Here is a 16,946-nt window from a genome sequence, read left to right on the forward strand (position 1 = left end):
TGCTGGACAGGAAGTGAGGGGGAACGAGGGCTTCAGATCCGAGGATAGCGGGAGGGGAAGGGGCCCTCAGAGGTCTAGTTTCTGGTAGAAAGAGAGGAAGATAGAGCCTCTAAAAAGGCAAACACTTTATTCCAGAAGAGAAACCTCTCATGAGCCTATTTCTAGCTCTTCTTCTTCTTCTTTGACAGAATCTCACTCTGGTGCCCAGGCTGGAGTGCAGTGGTGCAATCCTGGCTCACTGCAACCTCCAACTCCCGGGTTCAAGCAATTCTCCTGCCTCTGCCCCTCAACGAGCTGCGACTACAGGCACCTGCCACTACTCCCAGCTAATATTTGTATGTTTAGTAGAGATAGGTTTCACCATGTTGGCCAGGCTGGTCTTGAACTCCTGACCTCCAGTGATCCACCCGCCTCAGCCTCCCAAAGTACTGGGATTACAGGTGTGAGCCATCGCGCCTAGCCTCCACCTCACCTTCTTATATTTAAATTGTGTCTTCTTCCTACCCTCAGGCTACAACACAAAAAGTTTCCTCCAACCATCCCAGTCTTGGAAGGCACCAGGCTCTATTTTTTCCAGGTGTGTAAAGAAAATGCCTCACATTAGCCAAGTGAGATGGGAGGAAGCGCAGCAAGACACTGGCTCATGCAAGGTCCCTGGGGTACAAAGAATCATGATGAACTCAAGAACAGTCAAAAGGGCTGGTGTGGCAATGAAAGCAAAGAACTAGGGGTGAGAGATGAGGCCCAACCAACAGGCAGGGTCACATCACAAGGTGGCAAAAGGGCCCGGCCTTTATTTCAGCAGCCAGGAGAGATGGCCAGGAGGCTGGGGCTGCAGGGAGCTCAGAAGTAAGACGCCCCTTCAAGTCTGGGAAGATGTGAGGGGAGGGCCCCATATTCTGAGTCACGTTTCTTCCAAGCCCTTCCCTGCCCCTCCAAGGGCTTTCTGAGGCCCGCTTTTCCCCAACCCCTGGCCCCACCCTGGGGTTTACTGAGCAGGCGCACTAAAGGATGGGGTGGGCAGCTCTCAAAGGGCCTTGGCAGGAGTCAAGGTGGTCTCTCCAATCCCCGAGTCCAACGTGGAAATTCTAGGTGATGGGATATTGGCCTTTCAGGTGGTGACACCAGTTAGAAGCCACATCCCATCCAAGAATGATCTCTCAAAGGGGGTGGGAAGGCCCAAGCCCCCCTCCCCAGCTGCCAACACCCCTTGATGCTACAATGACAGATTCCAGATAACTTGGCATCCCCAGGCAGCTCTTTCTTGAATGGAAACTTTTATTAGCACGAGGGGCAGACAGAGAAGTCACTTTGAGTCTTACCCCTGTAAACCCAGGGCTCTGCTCCAGAAAGGAGGGTAGGGACATCCCCCCAGCTTCCCTCATTGTCCTTGGAGAGGTCTCCCCAAGACTGAGCTGGGAGGTACTTCCATGTCACTGCCCCATCCAAGGAGTGCAATTAGCAGGAATTATGGAGTCCAGAGGGCGAGAGGCTTACAAAAATGGGGCTGACCTCCAAGCCCCTCCATGCAAGCCTAGGTCTGACCTAATCCTACTTAAGTCCTCCTGGCCTCGATGCAGGATTGACAGAGGGCAGCGGTCCTGGCTCCAACCCAGTCAGGGTCAGTTTCAAAAAGAAGTCCACACCTGCTCCTTCCTCCAGGAAAAAACAGGTGCTCCCCAAGGCCAGCACCAGGCAGAAGCACATCCTGACCTTGGGCAGGATGGGGCCCAGGTGTTTGGTAAACAGGAAGGGTGAGGGGAAGGCCTGGCTTTCAGACCTGGGTCTAATCCCAGCTCCCTCTCACCCCAGTTACTAATTCTGCCATCCTGGGGCCCCTCTGCCCTCCATGCCTCCATATCCTCTTTTGTTCAATGGTATGATAATACTTTCCATGTAGGATCCTGGCAAGGGCTGGGTTAGCCCAGAGGAGGAGCCCATGGTGGTCAAGAGCGGAGGCTGCAGAGATGGCCTGCCTGGGTCCACAGCTCAGCTCCTCCACCTCTGTGTGAGCTCAGGCCTGTTATTTAGCCTCTCTGTGCCTCCCTTTTCTCACCTGTAAAAAGAAAGATAACAGTTGCTGTAAAGATCAAAGGAGAGGCTGAGCACGGTGGCTCACGCCTGTAATCCCAGCACTTTGGGAGGCTGAGGCAGGGGGATCTCAGGAGTTCAAGACCAGCCTGGCCAACATGGTGAGACCCTGTCTCTACTAAAAATACAAAAAAATTAGCTAAACATGGTGGTGGACACCTGTAGTCCCAGCTACGCTGGAGGCTGAGGTGGGAGAATTGCTTGAACCTGGGAAGTGGAGGTTGCAGTGAGCTGATATTGTGCCACTGCACTCCAGCCTAGGTGACAGTGAGACTTTGTCTCAAAAATAAACAAACAAAAAGATTAAAGGAGAGAGCAAACGGGCACGGTGGCTGACGCCTGTAATCCTAGCACTTTTGGAGTCTGAGGCGGGTGGACTTCCTGAGCTCAGGAGTTTGAGACCAGCCTGGTAACATGGTAAAAACCCGTTTCTACTAAAATAAAATTAAAAAAAAATTAGCCAGGTGTGTGGCATGCACCTATAGCCCCAGCTACTTGGGAGGCTGAGGCAGGAGAATTGCTTGAACCCAAGAGGCAGAGGTTAACAGTGAGCTGAGATCGCACCACTGCACTCCAGCCTGGGCAACAGAGTGAGACTCTGTCTAAAAAAAAAAAAAAAAAAAAAAGAGCACAGTGCCTGGTACATCCTGAGTGCTCAGCAAGTGCCAGATATTGGTTATGCTTAATGGAGGTGAGGTACACAGGGGAGGCCTGCTCATGTGGGCTCGCTTCATCCTCCAGTTAACTCCCTCCCCACCCACCTCTTGAGTTATCTCGTGTCAACCATTCCTCTCACATCTCCAGTTTCCCATCCAAAAGTCCAAACACTCAAATTCCTTCTCATCTCCAACCCAAAAAATTTGATTCACTTCTTCACACTCAAGTGTAAATGACTGACAGCCATTTGATTAACACTGGAGGGGCTGGCACATTTTTAGCCAAAGGCATGAGGTGCTAATAGCGGACTCTCAGGCCACAATCCAGTCTGAGGACAGGGAAAGTTTGGGGAGGTTGCCCTTCCAGAATTCTTTGGCAATAAACTTTCCAGCAGGACTGGTACCCCCAGAGTGAAAAGGGCTCCAGCTCTCCCCCGATTGCTGTGTGACCTTCAGCAACTGACATGATCTATCTGGACCTCAGCTTCTTCATCTGCCTAATGGGATAATAATCTTTGTCCTGCCCTCCTCACAGGGGTGTTCAGAATGAAATGCATGTGAAAATGATCTGCATTTGTGTCTTGGATTATTTGTCCGTGTGTCCATCTGTCCTCCCCACCCTGCACAAGGAGCAGGCCAGTGTCTTTCCTGGGACTTCGGGTAGGACCAATCATTTCATTGGTGCTCAGTGAACATGAGCTGAGTCCTGATACTGGAACATAATCAACCCCCCCCCCAGGCATACAGCTCTCGCCCACAACCTCACCCATTCCCACCACACCCACCAGTGGCCTGGGGAGGCTGGGAACACCCTGCTTGACAGATGAGGAAGCTGAGGCCAGGGGAGGTCAAGGCATTTGTCTGAGGTTACACAACCAGGAGTGGTGAAGCTGGGAGTCACACAGAAGCAATCACTGCAGTCCGTGCCCTTCTCACTCCGGGCTGTCATGCAATTTGTAGATACCTGAGTCGGTCCTAGAAGGAAGGCAGTTTAAGTCTCATGAGGATGTAGGGCCTGTAGAAGGGGACAAAAATATAAGGGCAGCTTATGGGCTCCAGGTACAGATTGCATCAGCCTCAACGTTAAGTCATCAAATGATCACAGCCACTCTACGTGGAGTTAGTATTCACACCATCCCCATCTTGGCAAAACTGGGGTGCCAGCCTGGACCCAGATGGGGATGTGGGTGCAGGATGGGTGGGGGCCTGGCACATCCTCTCCCAGTAGAGCCCGAATCCTGGTGCCTCCCTCAGCCCTTGCACAGAGACCCAGGGGCAATCTCAGGAGACACTAGGGCTCTTGCCCCTTTTGTGGACGGGAAACCGAGGTAGGCAGTGAAGGTGAGCTCACCTGCCCAGCTCAGGTAGGCGGGGACTGCGGGCTGACTTCCCCAAGTGGAGACTGGGTTGGAGGGGATGGGGGATGCTGTGCAGGAGGGAACTTAGAACCCGAGAATCCCACCAGGTGCAGTGACTCACACCTGTAATCCCAGCACTTTGGAAGGCGGAGACAAGTGGATCACGAGATCAGGAGTTGGAGACCACCTGGCCAACATGGTGAAACCCTGCCTCCACTAAAAATACAAAATTAGCCAGGAGTGGTGGCAGGTGCCTGTAATCCCAGCTACTTGGGAGGCTGAACAGGAAAATCGCTTGAAACCAGAAGCGAGCTGAGATCGCACCACTACACTCCAGCCTGGGCAAAAAAGAGTGAAACTCCATCTCAAAAAAACAAAAAACAAACAAACAAAAAAGCAGAGTCTCCACTCCTGGCCCAGAAGCACACTCCAGGATGAATGGAGAAGTCATCTATCTAACACGGTACGGTGGAGGGTAGGACTTGAACCCAGGATGTCTGATGCTGATGCTTGTCTCCTGACCACTACCTTGCAGCATCCTCACACCCACACCACCCCAGGCAGGGAAGCACCAGTGGTCTGGGAGTGAAAGCTGCTTCTCTGTGGGATGTCACTGGGAGGTGGGTGGAAGGCCTTCCTAGCAGGCACTGCTGCCCACAGGATGAATACAACCAGCGAGGGGAGCTCCCTGTCCCAGGCTGTGGGCAAAAAACATGGAGAAGCTGAAGCTGGACTTTCAGGACGGCCCTGACCCCATCCTGGGAGAGCGACCTCCCCTTCCTTCTGCCCCCACCAGTCCCTCCTCTCCCACCTCCCTCCTTCTATCGCCCTCTTCTGCCTGTGATTCCTCCCGTGACTGGGGCAAGTTCCTTCACCTCTGTCCTCCCTGAGCCTCAGTTGCTCACTTGGAAAACAGGGCGATACCTGCATGAGTATTTTAGGGTTACTTAATGAGATAAACTGGTAGACTGCCTTTCCCGGGTCAGCCTGCCAAGGGCTCTGCTAATGGAAACGAACGCTGCTGTCATTCCCTTCTCCTGGTTCATCCTGGAGCGCTCTCCGCTCTGGCCCTGGTTCTAAGTCCCCTCCTCCTGCACCGCATCCCCCTCCCATCCAACCCAGTCTCCACTGAGACACTGAGACAGGGTCTCAGTCCAGGGTCCCCACCAACCCGCGCTCCGCACATGAGCCCACCTTCACTCGCCTGCCTCAATTTCCTGTCCACGAAAGGGGCGAGCGCCCCCAACTCTCCTGGGACTGCCCTGGGGTCCGATGCGGGACTTCGGGGAGGTCCCAGGGTGTGGGCGCAGCGGGGAGCGTGTGTGTTAGGCCCCCGCCCTCCCGCGCCCACAGGCCCATCTGGTTCGGGCTGGCACTTCGAATCCACGTGATTTCTCAGCAGCCGTAGCTAGTTCCAAGCACAGGCCGGGCAGCTTTCGGCGGCTTCTACTTTCAGTTTCGCACAGATCGCAACGGAACCGGGAGCGCTGAGGGTGAGTGCCCCGCGCACTGCGGGACCGCGGGACCCGACCTGGGGCGAGAGGAAGGAGGCGGTTCGGGTTTCGAATTCTGCACGGAGAAGTGTGGAGGGGATGCCAGAGGCCCTGGAGCGGAAAGTGCCTGTGGCCGGGTGGGTGGCCGACGGATGGCCCGCTGAGCGGACGGGGCGCCAGTGGCAGGGGAGCGTGCGCAGCCTTCGGCCCAGGGAGTTTGGAGGAAGAGTTGGTGGTCCTCAGAGGATGGCAGATGGGGGTCGCCTGGATGGGAGGACGCGGTCAGCGGCTGTGCTCCCCTCCCCGCGCAGGTCCTATCACCTGCCGGAGCCACCCCTCTCTGTGCCTTTTTCTTTGCAAATTTTCATTGATTTTTAAAGAATTACAGAAGTCACATTGTCCATTATACGCAATTCAGACTTTTTAGCCTGAAGAACTTTTTATTTGGAAAATTCCAAACATATCCAAAAGTAGAAGGAACAGAATTAGGTTGAGCCTTGTGCACCTGTGGGTTTTCGTATAATGAAGCCCCACATAGGCACGCTCAGCTTGGACAGTCACCACCCCAGTCTCCACCACTGGTTATTTTGAAACAAATGGCAGAGAGCATAGCATCTCCGCTGAGGTATTTCAGAATGTACTAAAAGATGACTGTTGAGACCAGCTCGGCCGTGGAGACCCCAACCCAATGGCAGTAAGACATCTTTTAAAAACAAAACGACAATACCATCAGCATACTACAAACATTTAAATAGTTATTCCTTATTGTCAAATCTCCAGATCATTTCTAAGGAACATTTAACCTCATAAGTAATAGGTGAATACGTGGGTGTCGTTTCGTTCCTTGCTTTTTGTATTCCCATGTGGTTTTCAGTTTCTTTTCTCACCCAGAGAGCCACGACCTGGAGTTGGCTGGGGTGGTCATTCGGGGAGGATCGGGAGAGGCTCCTACCTTCAGTGGCAATTGCATCCATTTTATAAGTTGAGGTTCTTATATTTCCTTTTTTAAAAGGTTGAAGTTTCTACAGACATAAAAAGCAGTTTGAAAACTTGCGGTTTCCAACCTCTAAAACACAGGAGTGGTAGGAGGCAGGGAGGACCTGGGGCCAGCTCCTGGAGCCTCGTGGTCCCTCCAAATCACTTTCCTTTTCTCTAAGAGAGAAAACCTTGAAAAGCAATGGGCTTTTCAGATGTATCTGAACTCCCTTCGAGTGTGCTTTCTGCAAACTTTACTGACCCATAGCCCAGAATGGCCATCTATGATGCCCACCTGCTTTGTCTCCAGAAGCACAGTGCCAGGTGGACCTGCACCTGGCGTGAAAGGCAGACAGACTGGGCTCTCAGCACCTGGTATTTGCTGGATGACCATGAACTAACCATTCCATTTCTCGAAACCTTGGCTTTTCATCTGTAAAATGAACATATGCAGATTTATCCTACAAAGTGTGTTTCATGGATTGAATGAGATAACGCCTGCCCACCCAGTGCCTCGATGAACCTTAAAGGGCTGTGCAAGTGTGAGGGGTGGTGGATCCTTAACGAACACAGACAAACAGAGGGGAAAGTTCTTGGAAGAGTTTCACAATATTCTGAGGTTTGTGCTTTATTCCTGAATCAGATAAGAGCTGTCCTGGTGTCTGCAGGGCTGGGTCAGCCTCCTCAGACCCCAACACCTATACCCTCTTTCCCTCTGAGGAAAATTCAGCAAAACTTCTTGTGCTGATGTTGTTGTTCTTTATTCTTTTATTATTATTTTTTGAGACAGAGTCTCAATCTGTTGCCCAGCCTGGAGTTCAGTGGTGCGATCTCAGCTCACTGCAACCTCCACCTCCTGGGTTCAAGCGATTCTCCTGCCTCAGTCTCCCGAGTAGCTGGAATTACAGGTGCCTGCCACCACACCCAGCTAATTTTTGTATTTTTAGTAGAGACGGGGTTTCACTATGTTGGCCAGGCTGGTCTCGAGCTCCCAAACTCAAATGATCTGCCCGCCTCAGCCTCCCAAATTGCTAGGATTACAGGCATGAGCCACTTTGCCCAGCATCCTTTAAAAAAAACAAATAGAGATGAGGTCTCGAACTACTGACCTCAGTGATTAGTCTGCCCCAGCCTCCCAAAGTGTTGGATTATGGGTGTGAGCCACCACACCCAGTCATAACTTCTTAGCATGTCTTTTCACATTTGTTATGAGTCGAATTGTGCCTCCCCACAAAACATATGTTGAAGGCCTAACCCCCAGAGCCTCCTAATGTGACCTTATTTGGAAATAAGGCTGTTGAAGATATAACTGGTGAAGATGAAGTCATACTGGAGTAGGATGGGCCCTGAATCCAATAGGACTGGTGTCCTTATAAGAAAGGAGATGGGCGCATGAAGACAGAGACCCACAGGGAGAAGACAGTCATGGACTGCAAAGGAAGAGTGCAGTAATGCATGTAGGAGCCAAAGAACACCTAGAATTGCCTGCAGCCAGCAGAAGCCAGGAGAGGCAAGGAAGAATCCTCTCTTCCAGCCTTCAGAGGGAGACTGGCCCTGACCACACCTTGATCTCAGACTCCGACCTCCGGAACTGCAAGAGAATACAGATCTATCGTTTTAATGTACGCAGCTTGTGGCACTTTGTGACAGCAGATACAGCAGTACCATGACAACACTAGGAAATGAATACACCATCCCAGCATCTCCACTCTGTTTTCCATACAAAACAAAATTGGAGTAAGGATCAGGCAAACTAATGCAAGTGCAAACACTGCAGAACTTTGGAGGCAATCTAAGGATGCAAGCCGGAAGTGCTGCTGACCTCTTTTTTCAGTGAGAGGGACTCTCACTCTGTTGCCCAGGCTGTGGTGCAGTGGCTTGATCTCGGCTCACTGCAACCTCTGCTCCAGGGTTCAAGTGATTCTCCTTTCTTAGCCTCCTGAGTAGATGAGATTACAGGCACATGCCACCACACCCAGCTAATTTTTGTACTTTTAGTAGAGACAGGGTTTCACCATGTTGGCCAGGCTGGTCTTGAACTCCTGACCTCAGGTGATCCACCCACCTCGATCTCCCAAAATGTTAAGATTACAGGCGTGAGCCACCATGCCCAGCCCATATATTTTTATTTTTAATAGACTTATACATAAAAATGGTATCTCACTTTAAAAAACAAATGATATGGAATTATGTGTTAAAGGAAAATTAAATCTTATGATATCATGTTTTAAATTATTTCATATCTAATACATTTATATAGTTTTTAAAAAATGTAAAACATATGGAAAGATATATAATAAAAAATAAGCCTCCTTCCAGCTCCTGTCCCCTAGCCACTCAACTGCTCTCCCCAAAGACACCCAATGTTATCAGGTGCTCGTGTCTCCTTCCAAAGATAGGCTAAGTGGGTTTTTACAAACATGGATATATATATATATATATACACACACACAGACACACACACACACACACACACACACACACATGTCTTTTTCCCTTCTCACAATTGGCAATATACTATATGTAGTGTTCTCTATCTTGGTTTTTTTTTTTTTAACTGAATGCAATTTGGAAATCTTTCTACATCAACATTTTAAAATCTGCCCTTTTTCCCCTTTCTCTTTAACAGCTGCATAGTATTTCACCATATGGCTTCTCTGTAATTGATCTAACAGTTGTAGAACATTAAGGTTATTTCCTGTCTTTTGCTATTTCAATATGCTGTAATGAATATCCTTGGTCAAGCATCATTTTTCACATGTGGGAGTGAATCTTTAAGAAAATCAGGAGTGGATTTGCAAGGTCAAGGGGAATATGCAGTTTGAATTTTGATAAATATGGCAAATTACCACCCCCACCTCCCGCTCCCCGCCTTAAGTGTTAAACTAATTTTTGCTGCCACCAGCTGGAGTGGGGAGGGGTCAAATTTCCATATTTGCAAATCTGGGAGAAAAACAATGGTGTCTTTTTTATGTCTCTCTCTCTCTTTTTTTATTTTTTTAAATTTTTTGAGATGGAGTCTCACTTTGTTGCCCAGGCTGGAATGCAATGGCATGGTCTCAGCTCACTGTAACCTCTGCCTCCCGAGTTCAAGTGATTCTCCTGCCTCAGCCTCCGGAGTAGCTGGGATTATAGGCATGCGCTACCACGCCAGGCTAATTTTGTATTTTTAGTAAAGATGGGGTTTCTTCAGGTCAGTAGGGCTGGTCTCAAACCCCGGACCTCAGGGGATGCAATTCACTGGTCTTGGCCTCACAAAGTGCTGGATTACAAGTGTGAACCATCGCGCCCAGACTATGTCTCTTATTATGAATGAGTTTGAACATCTTTTCAAATATTTGAGTCACCTATAGCTCCTTTTCCATAAACTGCCAGTTCATAGCCTTTGTCCACTTTTTCATTGGCTTTTGGTCTTTTTCCTGTTGAGTTGTAAAAGCACTTTTCATATTAAGGGACTTTGCCCTTTGTCTTTAATATGGTTATACTGTCATTTAAAATGGTGGCATAGTTGCCCATGGAAAATCTGAAGCGTATTTGTCATTGTTAGACATTTATATTGGGTTTCATTTTCTCGTATTTTACATGGAATATGTTTTCCCTGTCTTTTTTGTAAAAAGAAAAAAAAAGCCAAGACATGACATTTTAATTCTTCCGGTAGCTCTCACCAGAATGGCAAAAGAAAGGAATATGTTTGGGAAAATACCTCTATAGGATTTGGGGTGTCTGGACTTGTGTACAAAATGGCCAACAGGGACCAGCATGTGGATGGTGGGAACAGAGTGCTTTGCACGGCGTCTGTGTGTGGGGTGAGGTGCTGTATTTGGTCCTGAAAGAAAAGGGGGCAGAGAGAGCGAAGAAGAGAGGAAGGAGAGAAAGCAGAGGGAGGCTAGCCACATAGGGAAATGACTCCCAGAAACTTCTTAGGGTTAGGATGGCAGAAGGGCATTTTCGGGAAGTCCAGGAATGCCCCCTGCTCCATGTGAGGTGGGTACCAACACCGCAGATGCTGGCTCTGGCTCCACACCTGCCACTGTGAATGCATTCAGCGTCTCTGCGGAGCTTCCACACCATGCCAGGCCCTGCACTAGGCACTGGGCTGCAGCTGGGAACACATCCAAGCCCCTGCCTAGCGGAGCTGGTGTGGCAGTAGAAACAGATGAACAGGTACACAAAGATATGCATGCTGTCCGAGGTCAGGCGGGAATGACTGCAGGGAAGGCAAGGCAGGCAAGGGTGGAGCATGCTGGGTGGAGAGGCAGGCATGGCCTTCTCATAGGGGCATTGGGACATTTGAGAGAGAACTTGAAGGGAGCATGGCAGGGAACCATGGACCATGATGTCTGGAGGAAGAGGGAACCAGTCAGAGGGGATGGCAAGAAACAAAAAATTGGAGAGAGAAGAAAGCAGAGAAGAGGGGGAGAGGAGGAGAAAATGCTATTTAACGTCTGCTTTTGTGCTCCCAAATGCTTATTGTGAATGTTTTTGCACATAATTTAACAGTGGGCTGGGCTGGGCATGGTGACTCACAACTGTAATCCCAGCACTTTGGGAGGCTGAGACAAGTGGATCACTTGAGGTCAGGAGTTTGAGACCACCTTGGCCAACATGGTGAAACTGTATCTCTACTAAAAATTTAAAAATATCCAGGTGTGCTGGCATCCCCCTCCCCTGTAATCTTAGCTCCTCTGGAGGCCGAGGCAGGAGAATCGCTTGAACCCAGGAGGTGGAGGTTGTAGTGAGTTAAGATTGTGCCACTGCTCTCCAGCCTGGGTGACAGAACAAGACTGTCCCAAAACAACAACAACAACAAAGGGCTGGAATTACAGCAGGAGCCCCCAGCTAGAGGAGCACCCGCCCACCTCCTCCCCAGGAATTGCAGAGCTCCCAGGGGAGGCCATAGCCTTCTATAGGTCGTGGCATTGCAGGTGGGTTGGTGTTCCAGCCAGCCATCTCTGTCTCAAGACAGGGAGGGCTACTCCCACTGAAATCCAGGCATAGGCAACGTCCTGGTGAACATTAGCTAGAGCTTGATCACATTCTGGATCCTCAGACTGGACTCCTAAAGGGGTATATGAACTTTCATTTTTAAAATGTTTAAAACCATGTTGTCAAATTTCTCTCCTAAAAGATTGTGCCAATGTAGAGAGCCTGCCAACCCCTGGAAGCTTCCCGTTCCCTTAGCACCTATTCCCTGCGGATAGGATGGCTCCTAGACCATCCCAGATCCCCAGGAGCTCCTTGTCCTGCAGGGTCTCTTCTGTTCCTCCTGGTGAAATGGAAGGAACATCCATGCCTTGGGAAGCTGGTGCTTTGAGGCATTCAGATCTTACCATGGCGTCATGTTTGAAGAGAGAAATAGCTTGCTGTTTGGTGTGTCTCTCAGTAGTCTTATTTACCACGTTCTTGAAGGTGTCCTGTGTGTTTCTGGGCTGCAGAATTCTTTTATTGAACTGGATAGGTCAGTGTTTGCCGGGAGAAAGACCTATCCAGTAGGCGTTTACAAGAGGATCTTAGAGGTGCATGGAGAGGGCACCCGATTCCACTGACTTATAAAGTGACAAAGTCGTTATCTTTTTAGTTCTCTTTCATTCTTCAGACTAGTCAAGGAGAAAGTCTCAGTCAGGTGCTCACAAGTCTGCAAACCTCTCACGCTGGTGATCTTTTCAGCAAGGGGAGGCCAGGCCTCGGGTCAGAGCCCCAGCCTACAGCAACGCCCAGCTACAGTTCAACAGCATCATGGTGGTTTTGGTCTGTTTTGGCTCTTTTTGAGATGGGGTCTCACCCCAGGCAGGAGTGCACTGGTTGCACAGCCCCACGCATAGCTTCCTGCAGCCTCTATTTCCCAGGCTCAATCGATCTTCCTGCCTCAGCCTCCCAAGCAGATGGGACTACAGGTGTGTACCACCCCTGGCTAATTGTTTTGTGTCTTTTTTTGTTGTTGTTTTTTGTTTTTGTTTTTGTTTTTGGTAGAGATGAGGTCTCACTATGTTGCCTAGGCTGATCTCAAACTCCTGAGCTCAAGAAACCTTCCTGCCTTAGCCTCCCAAAGCACTGGGCTTACATGTGTGAGCCACTACGCCCACCTTTGGGTTTCTTTTTGATGTTACCTTCAGTTCATGACAACTTCAATAAATAAAGTTAAAAGTGAAATGGTTTCTAGAAAAACTTCAATGGTGTTCTGGCTTTCAGATAAGGCAAAAAAAAATTTTCAAATATGAGTAAGTAAGTTTTGGAAATTGTACAATTACCTCTAGGGGGTGAGATTGTTGGGGAAATTTCATAATGTATATTTTCACAGTTTACAACTTTCCAAATGGGTACAGGTTATATCTGTAAACAGGAAAAAATAATAAAGATATATTAAAATGATAATTTAGTTTTGAAAGAAGACCATTTGTTGAAGAAGTATTATATTTTGGTTAGAAAATGGCCTCTGGAATCGGCATGGATTTTATTTATTTATTTATTTAGGAGACAGGGTCTCACATTGGTTACAGACTGGACATGTCCCTTCCTTGTGCTGTAGTATTAATGTCTCCCACCCTAATAGTGATTCTGTCAAGTAGATGTAAAATCATCACCCTCATATGCAGACAAGGAAAACAGTGGCACAGAGAGGTTAAGAAAACTGTTCAAGTTTGCACAGCACTAAAATATTGAAATCAGGATTTAAACCCAGCCCTCCTGACCCCAGAGGCTCTTTTTCCAAAAATTATTTTATTTTTTAACATGGAGTCTTTCTCAGTCACCCAGGCTGGAGTGCAGTTGCACAATCATGGCTTATTGCAGCCTCAACCTCCCAGGCACAAGTGATCCTCCCACCTCTGCCCCCCAGCCCCCAGTTGCTTGAGACTACAGGTGCACAACACCATGCCCAGCAAATTTTGTTCTATTTGTAGAGGTGGGGTTTTGCCATGTGGCCCAGGCTGGTCTCAAACTCCTGGGCTCAAGCCATCCTCCTGCCTCGGCCTCCCAAAGTGCTGGGATCCCAGGCGTGAGGCACTATGCCCACCATTAGAGACTCTTTTAACAGCTCCACAATTCCCTGTGAGATGGGCTGCATAGAAGGTATTACCCCTGCTTGACATATACCTAAACCATGGCCCTAAGTGAGCAGGGACTTGTCTGGATGCCACCCTCTAAGTCAGCTGGGGCAGTGAGACCCAAAACCAAGGCTCCAACCCCCTGGCCCCACCAACCTTTCTTCTGCCCCTGTTTTATGGGTTTGGCAATGTCGGTCAGGATGGGAGGGAGCAGTTCAGATGTTCCAGTCTAGAGGCAAAATTTTTCCAAATTCAAAGGGCCCAGTCTTCTGGTCATTGATTTTTTTTTTTATAAACTTTTTTTTTTAAGTATTCATTTTAAACCACACAAGTAAGACATGACTCAGTCTTCCTTGCAGAAAGTTAAACTATACATAAGGCTGAAATCTATTTTACTCACAGCTTCTAGTCCCATGCCTGTCCGCTCTCCTGCAGTAACCCCTGTTTGACATTTTCCAGAACTTTATCTAAACCTCCGCATAATAAAAATAATTCCTCTATAGGCCTTACTAACTTCCAAGCACTGCTTTAAGGGCTTTACATGTTTAAGCCCCACAACAACCCTGAGAGGTAGATGCTGCTTTTATCCCCATTTTACAGATGAGAACATAGAGGCCCAGAGAGGCTACGTAACTTGCCTGGCATCACACAGCCTGCAAATGGTGGAAAGGTCAGCCCCCAATCTAGGCAGCCTGGCTCCAAAATTCATGCTATTGGTCTCTAAGTTATAAATCATGCTATTATCAACCTGTAGGAAGAAACAGTGTTGCTGTTTTATTGACCTGTACTTTGAGACAAGTGATACCATTTTGTGCATATCATCATACAATGTATCTTATTTCTTCCATGATACATCTTGATACAGCTGTGTCAACAAATAATGAGTCCCTTTCATGCACATAATTCCGCAGTATGGTTACACCAAACTCTATTATGGCCACCTAGGGTATTTAAAGACCACTCCTGGAATTTCCTCATCCAAGACTCTCTGTCTTAGTTCACTCGGGCTGCTGTAACAAAGCGCCAGAGATGGGCTGGCTTCTAAACAATAGAAATTTATTTCTCACAGTTCTGGAGGCTAAAGTCTGAGATCAGGGTGCCGGCAGGGTTGGGTTCTGGCGAGAGTCCTCTTCCGGGTTGCCAGTGGCTGACTTCCCATTGTATCCTTACATGGTGCAAAGAGGGTTAGAGCATTCTCTGGGGTCTCTTTTATAAGGGCATCAATCCAATTCACCCTCATGACCTAACTACCTCCGCCAGACCCACCTCCTAATACTCTCCCATTAGGGGTTAGAATTTCAACATGTGAATTTGGGGGGGGAGCACAAATATTCAGTCCATCACCTTGTGTAGTCTGGGCCTCATGGCTGTCCATTTTGCTTTCTGCTGAGAAGTTTAGTGGTGAGGTCAAAGGTGGATGTGCAGTAAGATTTAGAAGTCACTGCTGATTTATCCTGCAAGATGGCAAGCCACTTCCCAGGCTGCAGCTCTGAGCCCTGGATCCAGGCCTTCACTCCTTAAGGTCTTGAGCTTTCTTTGGCCCCTGCCTTACTTTCCAAACCAGAGCAAGATTCCTCTGGAACATTCCTGCCAAGCCCCATGGCATGGTTGGAGCTGAGGAGGGAATTTCCAAATCTTGCTTTTCTTTTCACTTTGCCCTGGGCATGCCAAACTCTGGCAGAGCCACAGAGGGTGGCGAGAAACAGCTGTGAGTCTGACGCAGGTGCTCTGCCTGGGAAGGGGATAGAGTTGAGTGTTGGTTATGGGAAGATATCCTCAAGGTCTAAATATGGTCATCTTGGTGGCCTTCCTGTCCCCAGGGCCTTTGGGGCTCTCAGAGGACAAGAATCACTCAGCTCTGGTTTGCTGGAGGAGCACAGTGCCAGGTGGGAGGGAGCAAGGAGCCTGTCTCTCCCTGCTGGGAGTGGAGAGCTGGGCGTCACGGCTTTGAACAGTTGTTCCCCAACATTGGCACATGGGGAGCTTCCAAAAGTGCCAATGCCTGCTTTCCACCTTCTGGGATGGTGCTGTGATGGGTCTGGAGCATGGCCCTCTGGGATTTTTAAAACACCTTCCTCCCAGGTAATGATGATATACAGACAACCACTGGCCTGAAAGCCCCAGGGAGAGGCCTCTGGGCCCAGGACATGCAGGTGCGAGCCTTCTCCTAGAAGCCTTATCAGCCACCAACCCCTTCCTGTGGGTGCTAGACCACAGGAAGGCTAAGCAGAAGGGGCAAGGCCACTAGCTGGCCACCTGCTGTTCCAGCCAGGCCCGAGCTAGCAAGTAGGGCGCCCCAGTCCTGGAGGAGTGCCGGGTTTGACCAGCAGACCTTGACCTAGTGATGGATGAACAAATGCACTTAGATACAAATATGTAGTGAAAGAGTGGGATGGGGGTTGGGGCAGCTTACAGACCTCGAGGAGGGTGCTGTACAGAGTTAGCAGCCATGGCCCTGACTAGCTGGCACTTCGGGCATTTATTTAGTATAGATTTAATGACAGAGGCTTTGCGTTAACATACTTGTGAATAATGATTAAAGGTCAGGTTTTGAGGCCTAAAGAAAACACTATTTATGAGTAATAACATTGTAGACCTTGAGTAGAGAGCAGTTACATGCCTGTGGGTGTTTAAAGGTTGGTTTTAGGACTACACGAGTAAACAAGCTCTTTAGATAAACTTTAAAAATATATATATATAGACAGGGTTTCACCATGTTGGCCAGACTGGTCTCAAACTCCTGACCTCAAGTGATCTGCCTGCCTCAGCTTCCCAAAGTTCAGGGATTACAGTCCTGAGCCACTGCACCCAGCCTCGATAAACTTTTTACCTTTTTTTTTTTTTTTTTACTTTTGCTTAATTGCCTTTGGGTAAGAACTGCCACTTTTGGCTTATTTTATTTTATTTTGAGGTTTTGAAAAAACCTCCTGGCCTTTCAAGAAGGTTTGTGTTTATTTTACAATTTTTTTTTTACTACCTTGACTGAACCCCTGCAGAGGAGAGTGCATCTGGAAAACCTGGGGCTCCTTGGTGGAAAGTTCAAGCCTTTAGCATAGGCGCGTGGCTAGGGAAAAGCAGGCAGTTTAAAGACTAGTGACGGGGACCGGGACTCGGATTTCTAGGTCTCCAATGGAAGAAGGTGGCCTGGTTGGACTGGGGACAGGGACCACTCAGACTCAGGCCTGAGGCTGTGGATTTGATGGCAGGCTCAGGAACACCCCCAGGGCTGCCAGGCAAGGAGACACTTCTTCACCTCCTGGCTTTTCAACTCTAGCTGGTAACCTAGGCAGGTCCCTTCCCCACAGTGAGCCCCAGTTTCCTCATGTGTAA

The 16,946-nt window shown here is 48.9% G+C and overlaps 1 protein-coding gene and 1 long non-coding RNA gene across 19 annotated transcripts in view; one reads left to right on the top strand and one right to left on the bottom strand.

Moving 5' to 3' along the window:
• Positions 1 to 1,937: 1,937 nt before the first annotated feature.
• LOC108589302 (uncharacterized) lies at positions 1,938 to 5,494 on the bottom strand. The gene is made up of 3 exons (XR_001908484.4): positions 5,300 to 5,494; positions 3,712 to 3,762; positions 1,938 to 2,056 (listed from the first exon to the last, which is right to left on the bottom strand). It is a non-coding gene; the product is annotated as an uncharacterized LOC108589302 (long non-coding RNA).
• Positions 5,495 to 5,559: 65 nt separating this feature from the next.
• The window catches only part of NLRC5 (NLR family CARD domain containing 5), a 91,727-nt gene continuing 80,340 nt past the window's right edge, over positions 5,560 to 16,946 (top strand). For all 18 annotated transcript variants that reach the window (XR_008478187.2, XM_035281629.3, XM_078358253.1 and 15 more), the window contains exon 1: positions 5,560 to 5,598. The gene's annotated coding sequence lies outside the window, so the exon portion shown is untranslated. The remainder of the gene's footprint in view (positions 5,599 to 16,946) is intronic.

This window comes from Callithrix jacchus, chromosome 20 (assembly GCF_049354715.1).
Source record: "Callithrix jacchus isolate 240 chromosome 20, calJac240_pri, whole genome shotgun sequence".
Taxonomy (NCBI): Eukaryota; Metazoa; Chordata; class Mammalia; order Primates; family Cebidae; genus Callithrix; species Callithrix jacchus.